Source organism: Dasypus novemcinctus, chromosome 14, assembly GCF_030445035.2.
Source record: "Dasypus novemcinctus isolate mDasNov1 chromosome 14, mDasNov1.1.hap2, whole genome shotgun sequence".
Taxonomy (NCBI): Eukaryota; Metazoa; Chordata; class Mammalia; order Cingulata; family Dasypodidae; genus Dasypus; species Dasypus novemcinctus.
The window spans coordinates 38174272-38192679 of record NC_080686.1 but is presented as its reverse complement, the minus strand read 5'-3'; the positions used below and the strand labels follow the sequence as shown (position 1 = coordinate 38192679).

The 18408-nt window shown below is 34.3% G+C and overlaps 1 protein-coding gene across 2 annotated transcripts in view; it reads right to left on the bottom strand.

Moving 5' to 3' along the window:
* Nucleotides 1–18408, bottom strand: part of HNF4G (hepatocyte nuclear factor 4 gamma) — a 118720-nt gene that overhangs the window by 69752 nt on the left and 30560 nt on the right. The window lies entirely within an intron of this gene.

The following is an 18408-nucleotide window of genomic DNA, read 5'->3' as shown; positions in this document are numbered from 1 at the left end:
AAGTCTGATCACCACAGAGATAGCTGTACAGTTGGATCTTGAAAAGCAAATGGAATCGCAACAGGTGAAAACCGGCAGATGTACATTCCATGACAAACCTGGAATGTTAGGCAGTTCCAGAAGTGGAAAAATGCAATTATAAGTGGTAATGTATGTGTCTTATCCCAGTATAGGACTTAGGAAAGAAGATGTGGATCATAAGAATGTTAAAGTTGGAAGGAATTCCAGACATAGTCTAGCTCAGGCTCTTTTCAAATCTTTAATTTATGAAAGTATCTTCTAAACAAAATTTATGCCTGAGTCCAATAAGTAAAACATAAAAGCATAATAGTGTGCCACAATAAAGCACTCCCAATCTGTAGTACTTGGCAGAGCACTGTTTGAGAACCAATGATCTAATGCAATGCTCTAATGAGAAAAATGAAATTCAGTGAAACGAAGGTACTTGCTCAAAGTCATTATCAGTACTGGCAATCAAGACTACCTACCTTTGCAGTAATATTTAGACCACTATTAATTACCTCAGCTATATTTTCCAACAATATTCAGGTGAAATAAAGTAGTCTGTTATACAGAAATCACATTTCAAAATGAAGACGTTAAAAATGTTGAACAGTTTTTAACCTCCAACTGAATTTTGTTTTATTTTAAATGATATCTTTTTCAATTACTTTTGATTTCTCTGGTGTAAGGTTTCTTTTAATATAAATATGAAAATCAGAAGATCTATGGTCAATATCAATGGGAAGGCATGTTATAGGATTTAGTCTGAGCTGCCAGTTTTGATCTCTTTGAACTTTCAACATTATAATGCATGGCGTTCTCTCAGAGAAGTACAAATGTATAGTCAAATTTTTGTGTCTTGCTCAAGGATATGAAAAACAATTTTCCCAAATTTGGATTTATTTTCAGTGCATATATTAGATACTTTACAGTTCAACCTTATTATTGCTTTGAGTTACCATTCATTCTTGATATACTTTTTAAATTTTTTAGATTAATAAACTAAGAAATTACTTTATATGTCATATAAATAAGTATTACCTACTGGGCACTTAAACATGAATTCTGTAAGAATTACATTTTCAAATTGCACAAGATTACCCTGAACAAAACCCATACCTGAACCCCACAAAATTTAAAAACTAGAGATTGAAAAGAACAGTGTTTTCAACTATTTTTCAGCTTATTATAAAGTCATCCTTCATGTCCATGGTAGTTAAGCAAATATAGAACAGTTGGCAAATTTGCTCTATGCTATCTAGTTTCTAATAAAATGTTCACTGAATAAACAAGTGGATATACACAGCATAGCTATTTCTAAAAATAAAACAAAATACTCAAAACAAGTGAAAGTGTTGCATAAATGAGGTAATACCAGTATAAATTTCTAGATCAGGGGTCTTATCCTTTTTTATTCCACAGATCCCTTTGCCAGTCAGGTGAAAACCACCAACCCCTATACTGTGATTTGACTCTGCCACTTACTAGCTGTGTCACTTTTGGGAAATGTACCTAAATTCTAGGGGTCTCAATTTCCCCATATGCAAAACTGGAGTAATATTCATACATAACTAAGTAGTAAGTACGTTAATATATGTGAACTGCTTAGTTTAGTGACTTCCATTTGTAAATACTCAGTACATGCCAGGTATTGTCATTACATGCTCTTTTTTCAAAAGTAGAGGACAATCAAGACAACCCATATTGATTATGAAGCTAAAAATAATACAGATTTTTTTATAATCTTAAAGAAATGCCTAAATCATCATACAATATCATCGATTCCCTGCCCCTTTGCTTTCTTGGAGAGGAAAAACTGCTGAATTTCTGCCATCTCTTGAAATTCTATCTTTTGGTTATTGTAGAATCGCATTTAGGAAGGAGAAGACGAAACATATTAAAAGTCTGGTGAACAGTATCCACAGATGAAACTACTAAAAAAACCACAAAATTCTCAAGGAGCACTTGCTTCCAAACAATATGTATTTTTAAATTGCATTACCACAAATTAGATAAGCTAGAGGAAAAGGACAAATTCTTAGAAACACACAAACTACCTACATTGACATAGGAAAAAATAGAAGATCTCAACAAACCAATTACTAGTTAAGAGATTGAACTAGTCATCAAAAACCTGCCAACAAAAAAAAAGGCCAGGACCAGACAGTTTCACAGGAAATTCTATCCAACATTCTAAGTCTAACTCCAATTCTGCTCAAACTCTTCCAAAAAACTGAAGAGGAGGAAACACTCCCTAACTCATTCTATGAGGCCAATATTATCCTCAAACCAAAACCAGATAAAGAAATCAGAAAAAAGAAAACTATAGACCATTTCTCTTGAGTATAGATGTGAATATCTTCAACAAAATACTAACAAACTAAATACAACAGCATATTAAAAGAATAATATATCATGATCAAGTTTAGTTCAAAATAAGAAAATCAATTAATCTAATGTACCACATTAATAAGTACGAGGGGAAATAACATAGGATTATCTCAATTGATGCAGAAAAGGCATTTGACAAAAAACACCATTTTTTGATAAAGAACATTAGAAAACTAGGAATAGAAGAAAATTTCTTCCATATAACTTGCACATATGAAAAGTCCACAGCTATTAATAACATCCTACTTAATGTTGAAAGACTGAAAGCTTTTGCTTTAAAGTCAGAAACAAGACAAGGATGCCCTCTGTCATCACTGTTATTCAAAATTGTACTGGAAGCTGTTGCCAGAACAATTAGGGGGAAAAAAAAGAAAAGGCACCCAAATGAAGGGATGAAGTAAAATTTCCCTATGTGCAGATGATAGGATCCTATATACAGAAAACCCAAAAAAATCCAGAGCTAATAAATGAATTCAGCAAAGTGGTGGGGTACAAGATCAACATTCAAAAATCAAAAGTGTTTCTGTACACAGCAACTGACAATCAGAACAAGAATCAAGAAAAAAAAATTCCATTCACAATAGCAACAAAAGAATCAAATATCTAGGAGTAAATCTAACCAAGAATGTAAAGAACTTGTACAGAGAAAACTATAAAACTTTGTTAAAATAAATTAAAGAAGATGTAAATAAACGGAAGAATATTCCATGTTCATGGATTGTAAGACTAAATATCATTAAGATGTCAATACTACCAAAACAATTTATGAATTCAATGCAGTTCCAGTCAAACTTCCAACAACTTTCTTTGCAGAAATGTAAAAGCCAATCACCAAATTTATATGAAAGGGTAAAAGGCCTTAAATAGCTACAGACATTTTGAAAAAGAAGAACAAAGTTGGAGGATTCACGTTTCCCTATCTTAAAACCTATTACAAAACCACAATAATCAAAATAGCATTGTACTGGCACAAGGACCAACATATAGTCCAAAAGAATAGACTTGAGACCTCAGAAGTCAAGCCTCACATCATTGGCCAACTGATTTTTGACAAGGTGACAAGGACTACTCAATAGGGAAAGAATAGTTTCTTCAAAAAATGGTACTGGGAAAATTGGATCTCCATTTGCAGAAAAGGAGGAGGATCCCTACCTCATACTACATACAAAAATCAGCTCAAAACTGATCAAAGCCTAAATATAAGAGTTAGAACTATCAAACTCCTAGACAAAAATGTAAGGAAGCATCTTCAGACTCTTGTGTTAGGCGATGGTTTCTTAGACTTTACAGCCAAAGCGCAAGCAAGTAAAGAAAAAACAGATACATGAGACATCATCAAAATTTTTAAAAAAACTTTTGTTCCTTAAAGAACTTTATCATGAAAATAAAAAAGACAACCTACACAATGGGAGAAAATATTTGGAAATCATATATCCAATAAAGGATTAATAGCCAATATATATAAAGAAATCCTTCGACTTAACAAAAACACAAACAACCCAATTTAAAAATAGGTAGAAGACTTTAACAGATATCTCTCCAAAGAAGATACACAAATGACCAGAAAGTACATGAAAATATGCTCAACATCATTAGCTATCAGGGAAAGACAAACTAAAACCACAATGAGAAGCCATTTCACACTCATTAGAATGGTTGCTATTTTAAAACAAATAGTAAACAATGATAAAAAACAAAACAAAGTAACAAGTTTTGGTGAGAGTGCAGAGAAATAGGAACATTCGCTCAGTGTGGTGGCAATGTAAAAAGGTGCAGCCACTGTGGAAGAGAGTTTGGTTGTTTCTTAGAACGCTAAGTATAGAACTATCATAAGACCAATCAGGGGAAAAGATGTGGCTCAAGCAATTGAGTGCCTGCTTCTCACATGTGAAGTCCTGTGTTCCATTCCTGGTGCCTCCTAAAACAAACAACAAACAAACGAAAAAACCAACTTAGGGGAGCTGACGTGGCTCAGTCATTGAATGCTGGCTTCCCACTAATGAGGTTATGAGGTCCCCAGGTTCATTCCCTAACTCCAATACCTCAAAAAAACAAAAAACAAAACAAAATAAAATAAAAAAAACAGCCACCCCACTAATAAGTATATACCACAAATAATTGAAGCAGGGACTTGAACAGATATTTGCACACCGATTTTCCTGGCAGCATTCTTCAATATTGCTAAAAGATGGAAACAGCCCATTTGTCTATCAACCGATGAATGGATAAATAAAATTTATATACATACAATGAAATACTATTCTACTATGAAAAGTAATGAAGTCCTGATACATGCAACATGTATGAACCTTGAAGACATCGTGTGGAATGAAATAGATCAAACACAAAAGACAAAAATTATATGACTTCACTGACATGAAACAATTAGAATAAGCAAACTCATAGAGTCAAAATCTAGAATATAGGTTACCAATGGAAGGGGTGAAGATAGGGAATGGGAAGTTAAGGCTTCAAATGTACAGGAATCCAATTTAGAATGATGGAAATGTTTAGGTAATGGATGGTGGTAATGGTAGTATAATATTGTGAATGCAATTAATAGCACTGAGATCTATATCTGACTATGATTAAAATGGGGGAATGTTAGATTGTATATATGGTAACAGGATAAAAATTTAAAAAAAAAACAAATTCATGGAACCACACTACACAAACATTGGCCCCTAAGTTAAACCATGTACTTTAATTTAATAGCACAACTATAAAAATGTGCAATATCAATTTTAACAAATGCTCCACACCAAAGTAAAGTATTGGTGGAGAGGTAGTATATGGGAATCCTATATTTTATGCATGATTGTGCGAAAAACCCATAACTTCTCTAATAAAGGGGAAAATTGCATTATCAATGTAGAATACAAAAAATACAGGTTTGATTTGCAACATATGCGGTCCATTTTTTAGGTACACAAATCTACTGCTTATTCAAGGCAATCATTTCTATCCTTTCAGAAAAACAATCATTGCCTTCATTCATGAGCGAAGCTAAAACATACCGTCTCTATCCCTGAAACAATAAGGATTGGAGCTTTGTCAGGGACAATTTTGAGAGTTCCAATGAAAGGACCATGCTATGCTTAACAGATACTGAAAGCCAACTCGGTACCAGGCATTTTGCAAGGTCCTTTACATATCTTACCTCATTTAATCCTAACCAGATGGTATGAGGTACATGTTATGATCCCCGTTTTTATAAATGAGGAAAGAGAGACTCAAAAAGGTAAAGTAACTTGTGCAAGGATACATACTCTCACAAAACCAAGGTTCTAATATCTGATACCTAAATGCATTCTCATGTCACCACCTATAACATGAGGACTCCAGAGTCTAAGTGACTTGGTTTAAATATTAGGGTGGACTCATAGCTTCTAAGTTCTCACACTCATCATCAGCATAGGTCTAAATTTTGCTATAAATTTCGCTGATTTTACTAAAGAAAAATATTTGTTAAAATGCATTGTACATGACCTGTATTTTAGAATCCATATAACAACATGTTTTAGCACTTCGGAATACCTGTAAAAGCATTGCAGGATTTTCTTCCTTATGTGCTCCCTTAAAAGGTTTTTGTCCTTTTGTTCCCAGAATCATCTGAATTTCAATATACATTTATATAAGCTCATGAATCATAAACACTTGTCTTAATCATTTTTATAATGGTGCAAGTAGTTACAGAAAAACACAGGATCTAGGAGAATAATGAGGTCTAGTTTTTTGGTGTGCGTTGGATCCTATTTTGAATACCTACATACTCAGAAAATATCTTTCTTGCTTGCTTGGATATATCTATTGCCCCTCTGCTCTCTGTTCACATTTCCAAATTTGATCAACTAGAATTTAACTATTCTTTTAAGTCTCAAAACATAAAAAGAGACTTAAAGGTTTTGATTCTAAATAGAGAAGATACAATAGATTAATAGTATTGATAAATGCAAACACTTTCTACTCTCCGTAGGGTGATTTTAATAAATATTTAACATTAAAAGTCTGGGGTTGGAAAAATTAACCTAAGAATCTTTTCAATATTTAATCATAGGCTCTGGCCTCAGGGAACATATATATATGATACATATATATATCAAATTGAATGTTTTCCTTTTTATAATCTAAAAAAAAACAAAAATTTCAGAAACTTAAAGTACAACTGGCGGATGCTTCGATTTCAACCCACAAATTTCTACCAGGGTGCTAGCAGTAAAACTAACAAGATGTTTATAAAACAAGGAGGTTCAGGGCACTAATTCTAAAGCTAATCTTTGGTTTTACTTAGAAAATAGATCAGTAAGCCAATTATCAATCACTACATTCAATAAAACTTTTATGCTTAGTTTTGAAACCAAATTTACTCATGAATATTAGAAATAGTAACACTTTTAGAAGGAATGACATGGGGACTATTCACAGCTCACTCCCGATGTTTCTTTTCACAGAAATGGGGCTCTTTCAGGTTGTAGCCTTACCTCACCCCTGCCTTTCACTCACCTGGCCCTAGAGAAGGTGGTGGTGCTCACTGGGTTGGTAAATTTGGGAAAACTAACCTGTGACACACTGCTTCACTTAGCCTCTCTTTGGGGAGTAGGCTGCCTGCAAAGCCCCAGAGAAGGTTCTACCGAAAGGATTACCTACCATTTCAACTCTAGATAAAATGAGGATTTTGTTTTTTGTTTTGTTTTTTCAATCACAAACTACTGTATATGCAAAAAACAAATTTTAAGAAATTATGCTTGAGTTGACTTATCTCCCACAGAGGCAAGTGCTAAACCATACAAATGGGTTAATTTGTTAATAATTTTAGCTTCACAATTGTAAAAAGGCACATAAGCCTAATATTTAGTAGTCAGTCTTAAGACAAATACTCAAACTCAGAAGTTCAACAATTTGCATTAGAAATTGAAAGTAAATTAGAAAGTCACATTGCCTGTTAAATAAACCTAACATATATTTTAGTTCCTACTTTGTAATAAAAATTGTGCTTCCATATTTTATTGTAAATTAAAAAGAAGACTGGGAACTGTATATTTTTCTTGTGGAACTTTAAAAAAAGAAGAAGAAAAATAACATACAAAACCTCTTTTAAACAGTTTTCAGAGCTCATCAATATAACTGATCCATGAGCCACTAATGGATCATAAAATTAAAAAGCTCAATAAAATAATCATAATCCCACATGTTTATTTAGTTGTGAGATTTAATTGATGGACCTTTGTACCTGACCATGCCCAGAGTCAGTTTCAACACACACACACACACACACACACACAACACACACACACAAATGCATGCCTAAACAAGAGTGTGCTCATGCTTTCTCTTAATTATATCTCTCCCACTCACTTGTTTAACCTCATTTTGTCCCCTTAATGGCCAAGAGACTGTTTTCCTGTACCAGTCATCACCAGCCCAGGCCAAAGTCTTACTTACCTTGTGATACCTCTTTTGCATAATCTCCTATCTGGTCTTCTCAATTTCAGTCCAATTTAACCCCTCCTGACAGATAAAGTTTTCCAATCTTCCTAAGGTATAGTTTGGATAATTTCCCCTGAGTGTGGAGTTAGGAGAGGATGGAAGGAGGAGAGAACGCCCAGTGATTCCTCAGTGGTTAAGGACCAAACATATTTCCCTTTTCTTGGGTCGACTTACACTTGATCTCACTATCCTCTTCATCAATGATTTAGTAAAGCTGCTCAACTCACTATTCCTCCCTGAAGTGTTCACACTACTGTCTCCATGTCTTGGCTCTTAGTATTCCCTTTGTCTAAAACAATATTTACAAACATTTTTTACCATGGCTTACAATGAGACTTTCATTTTAAATCGTGACCAAGTATTCACATAAGCAGGTTTATACATATGTGCTTTGTATGTGTTACATACCCTCCCACCCATTTTTATGATACAATGATAGACTTTTTATATAAAACTTTTTAGTTATAAATTGTCCTATTAAATTTATTCCATCACCCATTAAGAATAGCAATCTAATAGTAAAACAAAAACGAAACAAAAAACAAAAAAAGAATTGCAATCTATATTTTGAAAAATCCAATCTAGAATGTCTCTTTCCTTTAGCCTCTGATTATCTAAATTCTTTCTCTCTTTCTAAATATGGTTCAATTACAAGTCTCATTAAGCCATTCATTTTTCACTGCATTCAAAAACATGCATTAATCCTCTATTGGAAACCAGGCACTTCCATATACACTGATATTTAAATAAGGAGAAGCAGAGTAAATAGTCCCTGTCCTCTACAGGGTGCCATTTGCAAAAATCAATAATCACCCATGCTTCTCTCATCTGACTTATTAAAAGCATTTCATAGTTATATCATGCCACTTTTTCATCTTTCATATTTAAGCCCCATCTCCACAAATAGACTGTAATCTTAATTATACATATTTGTACTTACACTTAGTAAGGGAAACAATATGATATAAGGTTAAAAAAAAAAAAAAGACTTGTGTTCTAATCTTAGCCCACCATTTACTAGCTTTGCAAATTTGTGCAACTCAAGTGTTCTCAAATTAAGTTTCCTAATCTGTAAATGAGAGGGTTATGCCACATAACTGGCTGTCAAATTATACTGCACAAAAAGTTCTCATCGCCTGCCTGAACTGTGGCTTACAATTTTGTTTGGAAAAAGAGAAGCGCCTCGATGCCAGGTAGTTGTTTTTTTTAAATTAAATCCCAACATTCCGCAATCACGTTCCCCGCCTTCTCTACCAAAATTGAGGTGGGAGGAGAAAGAATAGGGAAAGAAGAAAAATGGTAGGAAAGAGGGAGGGTAGGAGGGAAGGAAAGGAGGAGGCAGGCAGGAAGGCAAAATATTTTTAGTAGAGTAAATTACAGCATCGGGACTGGAGCTGTTATCTTATTTTTATATTCATCAAGATAGGTATTTTTCTGCCCATTTCACACTTGAGGAAAATGAAGCAAAGAAATGTTGACTAACTTGCTCAGGCATAATTAAGAAGCAATGGGACCAACGCCTGTGGTCTTTCCATTAACTATCCCAAGATGCACTAAGAGAAGCTTATTTCAGTATTATAGTTACCATTTTCATTTTCCCCATATTTTCCCTAACTTCATTCTCACAAATTTGGGCAGTAGGCTCCAACATGATTCTTATTTTGTGAATTAAGAAACCATGGTTTAGGGAAATGAAACTGACTTGCTCAATGCTGAAGAAAATGAATGAGGCAAGGATGGAATTAAATACCTGAATTCATATTCTGTGCTCTTTCCTTCACACCAACTGCTTCCTTCTAAAGATGGAAAGAGAAGTAGAGAAATAATGAGAGGAAGGAGGCAGAGAGTATGGGAAAGGGGGAGAATTTGAACAAATCCACTGCTTACTTTAGAGGGCTATTGAATCAACTGAGATAATTTAATGGAAAGCACCTTGAAAAATCTGAAGCGCTACAACCATATAATACGTTATTATTAGCACATTATTTGTAACTTTTCAATCAGAGTGCACTGAAAATGGCATTTTATATTTTTGTAAAATTCCATGTGGTAATTGCAAATATAAAAGAGCTACATAATGAATTAATTGCTCAGACATACATACTATAGAAACTCACACAAAAGAAAGACAATCTGATACTGTTAAGATTATGATACAAAAAGTGATTACATATGCCTTCTTTGTGTTCATGATATACAGTACCCACTGGCAGTAGAATAATTCAAATTTTCAATTTTTCTTGGATTTCATCACAAACTCAATCAAAAGCAAGAAAGTCAGTGTTTTAATATCCTTGCACTGTGTGAAAAATAATAGTATGCTCCACTACCTGAACCCTTAGAGCATTTTTTATTTTGATTGTCTCCCCATTATACTGAGAGATTGTCAGGACTTTATCAGGAAGATCATCCAAACAAACTAGAACATTATTAAGGTTCCAGCAGTGCAGTAACTCACTGAATGTATGAGTGATTAAAAGTCATACAGTTGTGACAAGGACCATAAGGAGATCAGACAAAGGTCTTTAAAAGAAGGTGGCAAAAAAAACCCTAGAACAATTTAACCCCTGGTATCTCTCCCCAGTGCTAAACTACAGCAGGTTTGATCAACATTTAAAGCCTTATATTCCTTATGGATTCCTTATGGTCAATAATTTCCAAAGGTCACAAGAGTGGGAAATAAGATTAACACAGAATTATAGCACAGCTTTTGTCTTGATATGATGCCAGGATTCCATAAATGGTATTTAATAGAGCAAAATGCTCTGACAATAAAAATACTACCACTTTTGTAATTTGTTATTGACCATAGTTGTTCTTAATTGATTAACTGAATTATTTTGGGCCTAGAAATATAATCCCATTTCATTTAACATTCACAAAATATTATTTAAGTGTTATCTATTCGCCAGGCATTGCAAGGAGCATTGCAAATAGAGTACAAATTGGGGAAAGATGCTCCTTGGAGGAGTGCATTATCCAGGGTGAGAGAGAAACAGTAAAATTATTTTTTTACAATATAGTGCATTGAAAAAAATGCCTATGGCATTATAGTTAAATGAAGTGCACCTATCTTTGAAAAACAAAGTACCAAAATATTAATTGTATTCTCTTAAGCAAAAAAAACTATGGTTACTCTTTGCTTTACTTTCTTCTTTATACGTTATCTGATTTTTATAAGGCTCTTTTAATACTTTTCTAACCAAAAGTAAAAAAAATCCAAGAAATAAATTATTTAATCCTTAGGGGATTTGAATCTCTGGACTGACAATGTGATAGCCAGATCCTGAGCCTCAACAGACTCCAGCACCTACAATCTGATTTATTGGACTTACCACACTCAGCTAAGATGGAGTTGAAGAAGGACAACCACCACACCATGGAGCCTAGAGTGATTACAACTGAAAATGGGAGGATTGCATCCAGCATCCAGGTGGAATCTGAGCCTCCTCTTGACATAGAGGTGCAATGGACACAACCAATCCAATGTCCACATAGAAGAGGTGGCATTGGATTGGGAAAAGTGGACATAATGGACAAAGGGTATGGGGAAAGGCAGGAAGAGATGAGAGGTGGAGGCGTCTTCGGGACATGGAGCTGCCCTGGATGGTGCTTCAGAGGTAATCACCGGACATTGTAAATCCTCACAGGGCCCACTTGATGGAATAGAGGAGAGTATGGGCCATGATGTGAACCAATGTATATGAGGTGCAGAGGTGCCCAAAGATGTACTTACCAAATCCAATGGATGTGTCATGATGATGGGAACGAGTGTTGTTGGGGGGGGGGGGAGAGGGGGGGTGGGGGGGTGGGGTTGAATGGGACCTCACATATATATTTTTAATGTAATATTATTACAAAGTCAATAAAAAATAAAAAAATTATTAAAAAAAAAAAATTATTTAATCAATATTTGGGGAATGCCATGAGAACACCAGGAAAGAACCCCTGACTTTGCATGAGAGTCAGGAAAGGCCAGAGAACAAAAGCTGGCTCTTGAACTGGTCTTTGAGTGTGAAGGGAGATTTACTGAATGGAGCAGACAGTGGGTGATATTCAAGATAGTGAGAGAATCATTTAGAAGAGTAAACAGCTTTGAAGAGAGCATTCCATCTGGATTGAGTGTGGATGGTGCAAGGGAGATAGAAGCTGGAGGTTCCCCAGGAAAGAAGAGATTGGGGCCAAACGGTAAAGGGCATTAGATGGCATCCTAAAGATATTTGGTTTATTTATCCTATATTCTACCAGGAACCAGAGATCTAGTAGTTGAGGTTTCTAAACATGGGGCACTCTCAGATTTCTTTTTCAAAAAAATAATTAGCTCCAGAGTATGGCAAAACTGTTAGGTAAAGATGAAACCTGTTAATGAAAAAAAAAATTGAGTGAGGAGATTTTGAAGAGTCCTTTGAGTTGGAACTAAGAGGATCAGTTGACCAATTGGGCATAGGGATAAGAGAAGGAAAATCATGAGGTTAACTCTTAAGTTTCCTAGTTGGGAAGATCTGATGATGGGAAATTAGAGGAGCATGTGTAGATAAACAAAGAGTTATTGAAATGATTGACGTATATTGAGAACAAGGTGCTGTGGAATATTCACCGGGAAGTTTGAAATACAAGTATTATACTCAGGAGACAGACTGAGGCCTTTTTCCCTCTGATTTTCACTATGAAAAGTAATGAATCATATAACAAGGCAGGTAAACAAGTAACCTTTTTAATCTTGTATGTGAAACCTTTTAAAATAGCTTTGAGAAAAGTTCTGGTAATGGTAACACAAACAAACAAAAAGCCATGTCTCCCAAGAATACTCATATTCATATACTTTTTTTTGAGGAAGGTTGGATTATTATTCCCAATTATTCATTTCCTTGTACTAGGAATTTAGAGCCACATTACATGCTGTATTATTTTATAGAGCCTCCTAGGGTGGGTGGAGTGTGTAATTTATGCTTTCCCTATCCCATTAATGTTGGGCTTGGCCATGGAATTTACTTTAACTAATGGAATGTCAGTGGACATGATATAAACAGAACCTTTAATTGCTTGCATGATTTGGCTTGCTTTCTTGTGCACCTGGCACCTGTCACAAAAGAATATGCCCAGGGTGCCTGCTTCCCACATACAAGGTCCTGGGTTCAATCCCCAGTACCTCCTTTAAAAAAAAAGAATATGCCTAGATAGCTACTGCTCCTTCAGCCTGGACTCACACCTGAAACTCGACCAGAAGCTTATAAACTAGCCCTGACCCAAAGCAGCCTGGCCTAGATCAGTCGAGTTGCAGCCATGTGAGTTAAAAAATAAATAAAACGCAGTAGCTCCTGAGATTTAAAAAAAAAAAAATGGTTATGCAGCATTATTATAGCAAGAGCTGATTAATGCATCTTTTCCTTTACTTCAAAGACCATTTTTCATTTTTTTTCCTTAAGACTAAGTTTTTTGACAAAATCATAATCTGCTTAACTTGCTTTCTACATTATAGGGGGATGGTAACAAGAAAAACATACTAGAAAGGAAGTATTAATGCGTAAGGTTACATAGAGGGGGAAAACTGTGATTGTTTAAATTGTTTAACATTACCACACTCTAAATATAGTTTATATGGATCTTCAGTTCATAAAACGAGCATAAACTGGGTGACGCTGGTTGAAGCAGGGTTCTCAATCATTCTGAAGTCATCTCCACAGAACTTTAAGGGTTGAAGAGAGAGGATCAAAGAAGGAGCCCTTCCTGAGGAACGTCAGCATTCACGTGACTGAAGCCAATTAAAAAGACTGAAAAGAAATGAGAGATAGGGTGTACCACCAGAAAAACCACATTCAATGGAGAAAAGAGTGCAAGAGACTAGAGTAATGGATAGAGCATTAAAAGGTTATTCCCTCTTAACTATTATTTCTAACTCAAAGATCTATTCTAAAGATATAATTATCAGCATGGAAAAGGCTTTATGCACAGATGACCAGATTATATATATAATTTAAAAGAATCCAGAAATAAACTATTAGAAGAAATGAAATTTTCAATGTTGCTGAATAGTCAATTTACCAAAAAAAAAAAAAAAGAAAAATGTATTTCTATTTATGGGTAAAGCGATAGACAATGGAATTTTTTAGTCTTTTAAAAATAGATAAAAATACCAAATACCTACAAATGGTTTTAATAAAATATTTATAATGTCTCGATACAGAACACACTAAAGTTGAAGATGATATAAAAAATGAGAAAAATATAACATCCATGGGTTAGATGACTCAATAATTAAAGCTGTCAATATTTGTAAAGTAGTAATCAGTGGAGTCATAGCATTTCCAATGAAAATACAAGCATCACTTTTTGTTGATTTTGATAAGTCCATTCTGAAATCCATTGTAAACATCGAAAAGTAAGAATAGCCAAGATAATCTTAGAGATATTTTATCTGCTTTTTGTATATATGGTATTTTAAAAAATCAAAATAAGACAATAAATAGAATTGATTATAGAACGATAAAGAGATCTTAGAAATTAAACATAGAATAACAAAAATATAAAATGCTTAGAACCCGGAAAAGTAAGTAATGAAAAGCTTTCTTGTAATAAAGAACAAAAAGAAGAAAGAGAACAAAAATATAAGATAAAAGATAAGAGACAAAAAAAAAAAATCAATCCAGGAAGTCCAACTAATAGAAATGGGAACTACTAAGAGAAAACAGAGAAATGTGAGAGAAGAAATTATTGAAGAAAAAAGTAGGAAATATCCCCAAACAAAAGCAGGGCATGAGTTTCAAAGTTGAACAGGCACAAGGGAAGCTCAGGATAATGAATTTTAAAAGGTCCACCCTAATACCTTTGTGAAATTTTGGAACACTATGAATTGTGAAATTTTCAAAACTCTTAGAGAGTAAAAAGGAAAAAAAAATTCACTTTTAAACTTGCATCTAACCTCTCATTCAAAGCAGTGGGTACTCTACAAAAATGAAGCCACCTTTTCCAGGTTTCAAGAGAAAAGAAATGTGAAAAAGAATTTTATACCAAACTCTCAATCAAGTGTAAGGACAAAATAAAGACATTTGACAGCGAGAATTCAGAAATTTACCTCCATTAATGCTTTATTGGAAAATATTTGAGAATTTTGCTATACTTTCAAATAATAATTCTAGTATGAAAAATAAAAACTAAATCTTCTTTTCCTACTCTAAGTCCCCACCTACACTTAATCTTGCACTTTTGTTTTCTCATTCCATTCCAGCAATTCCTCAGGCAACTTGTCCTTATTGTTTGGTAGGACTCTGTCCTGTTCTGTCCAATGTTAGCTCAGTCTTAAACTGGCTTTCATTCTAGACGTCGAGTCTATTCTGTCTCTTTTCTCTTAGGATCCACAGTCCCACTATAGGCTCCCAATTGTCAGATCTATTCAACTACTCAGCATCCTCATTGTTCTGCTATTCTTTCTGTGAACTCCTAAAAGCCATGGGGAAGAGTCAGCTCTTTAGAAGCCAACACGCAGCTATCTGTGGGCTCTCATGATACCCCAGTATCCTCTTTTTGTAACCGGGGAGGTTAGCCAAATACCAGAGTTGCAATCAAACAAGATGACTTTCCCATCTATTCTTAGATGCCTTGGGAAATGCAGAGAGCCTGCTGGCCTTTGCTCCTTCCTAATCCAGCCAGAGATTAGGAGACACAGTTGAACATTCCCCACACAAAATTTGGTTCCTTTTTATATCCCAACTCTCAGGTCACATTTGGATGATACCTTTTATAACTACTACCTCTAATCTAGAATATGTGTTCCTTAGTTTTTCCTGAAAACTCCCTCAGGGAAAGTGGCAGCCTCTTATCCCATGATCTAAACAAGAAAAACTGGAGGATACTCAAGGGTGGAAGACAAACCAGTGGTTAATATCTCAAATTATTAAAACACAACTTGATGGATTCCACCCCCCCCAAAAAAAGACAATAATAGATAAAATGACATAGAACCTAAGAAAATGAGGATCTCATCCAAGAAATAAAATGAAAGGGATTTCCAGCATTACAGCTATACAGCAATACAACCAATCCTGAACGAAGCAGGAAAATGATACAGAGATCCATGAAAAATTCCCATGTAAAGTTCTAAGAAAACAAATCTGGGACAATATAAGAGTATGGGGGAGCAGGGGGAATGAGGATAAGGTGAAAGCAAATTCAGTGTGGAAAACAAAAACAAATGATTTGAAATTTCAGAATAAAAGCAAACCTGTATGAAAAAACTCAAGGCCCAGAAATAAAGCAAATGAAAAGTTAGAATGAGTCCATGCAATTGATTTAGTTAAAAAAAAAAGAATCAATTTGAACATGATTAACTTTTTCCCATGTGTGTCCCTGTTTACTGAGAGTAGAATATAGCATATGTAATTCAGTACTTCACAATATTAGAGGAGTGCCAACATCGTTTATACATTTCCAACTTTTAGAATAAATCTATAAACAAAGACTGGAAGATCTGGTGATGGTTACAGGAAACATGTAAATATAAAAAAGACTGAAAATATAAAAGTTCAGCTGACAAAAAATAAGCCACTAGAGGAAGGGAAAAGTTGATAGGGTGAGTAGGGTAGTTAATACTTTGCTTAGAAAGTGAAGAGTAGAAATCCTGTTGAAAACAAGAAATGAACTTTTAGCTGTATAATTTAAAATTCTAAAAGTGTTCAATAGGAGAATAAAACTAAAAATATAAATGTGAAATATTAAAAAGAGGGGCAAAGAAAGAAAGGGGAATTAAGTGGGATAGATCCTCAACTTTCACATCAGGAGTCAATGATATTGTTTTAAAGTTGATTAGCATAATCCTAGAATTATGAATAACTTCTATAAAGAAAAAGAATGAAAAACCAACAGTTGTGAGTCACCTGTGAGATTGGGGCAGAGTAACACAATGAAGAGGCAAAGATGCTACATTTTATCATTACTCTCTTATAATAGGATATTTAGAAAAATATAATTTTAAAGACTGATGCAGGATTCATTTCCCATTAAACTACCAATTAGACACTTAAAATAGCCATAAATAATGAAGAAAACTTCAATTAAAAAATCAAGTACCTAAAATAGAATGAGAAAAAGCCATCATCAAGCAAGTAAATTAATTAAAATGCCCAAATTTAAGAGACATTATAGGAAAACATTAAGTTGGGATTGAATATGAGAGGGAAAAAGAAAATATTCAATAGCAGAATAATTAAATAAAAATATGACATGACCTAAAATATTGAATATGTTTAGAAAATAATGTTTTGCATGTTTATTACCAGACATTACTTACAATGTCTGAGAGCAGCTTGTAATATTTTCCAGCCTTCTCTAACTTATTATTTTCTGAAAGTGAGGGAAAATGAGCACATATTTGTTGAACACTTACCAGTTAAGTATTTATCTATGTTCCCATTTGTTCTTTTTGAAGAATAAAAATTAGTATTATTTATAATCATTTCACCTCTAAAGAAATGACACTAAGAGAAATTTATGTGAGGTCATACAGTTAGTAATGATGGATCAAGGATTTTTTAAATTCAAAGCTACTTCTATTATATTAAATTATTATAGTAATTTTGGTGATCATTAATCTTAGTGACTATGCTTTCTAGTCTACTAAATCACAGTATTAAAATATTAATTTAAAAATATACACACAACTTCAATTACCCATCTCTTTTATGTTCTGTGGGAGGCAGAATAATCGCATCCCCAAAGCTGTCCTAATCCTTGAAAACTGTAAGTATGTTATCTTACATAGTAAAGGGACTTTGCAGATGTGATTAGGTTGAGGATTTTATAATAGGGAGATCAACCTAGATGATGTGCATAGCCTCAACCTAATCACAAGGATCCTTACAAGATGGAAGAGGGAGGCAGAAGAGTCACAGAAAGAGACGTGATGACAGAAGCAGAGGGAGGAGTGGTGCAACTGCTGACTTTGAAGACTGAAGAAGGTGCCACAAGCCCAGGAATGTCAGCAGCTTCTAGAAGCTGGAAGAGGTAAGGAAACAAATTCTCCCCTAGAGCCTCCAGAAGGAAAGCAGTCCTGCTGACATCTTGAGTTTTAGCTCAGTGAAATCCACTTTGGACTTCTGACCTCCAGGATTGCAAGACAATAAATGAGTGTTCTTTTAAGCCGTTCTATCTTCGGTAATTTGTGACAGCAGCCACAGGACGCTAATACAATATCTGCATCAGAATCAGAAAGACTTGGGCTCAAATCCTGTCTCTGCTGCCTGATGCTGGGCAAGATTCCTAATCTCTATGAACCTCAATCTGTAAAGTTGAAATTATTATTTTTTAAATCCATTCAAATGATTGTGATGATAATTAGTTTACAATAAGTGCTCATTAAGCAGTAGATTTTATTATTAGATACTAATAATAGTATGAGGAAGGAGTAGAGAAGTACAGAAGGAAGAAATCAAATTAAATTTGTAAGAGAAAATGGTTAATATTATATTTTGCTTCTAAACCAACAACGTTGCCCAGCCAGTGATTCTTCCTAACATATTGGCTACAAGTTGAAAT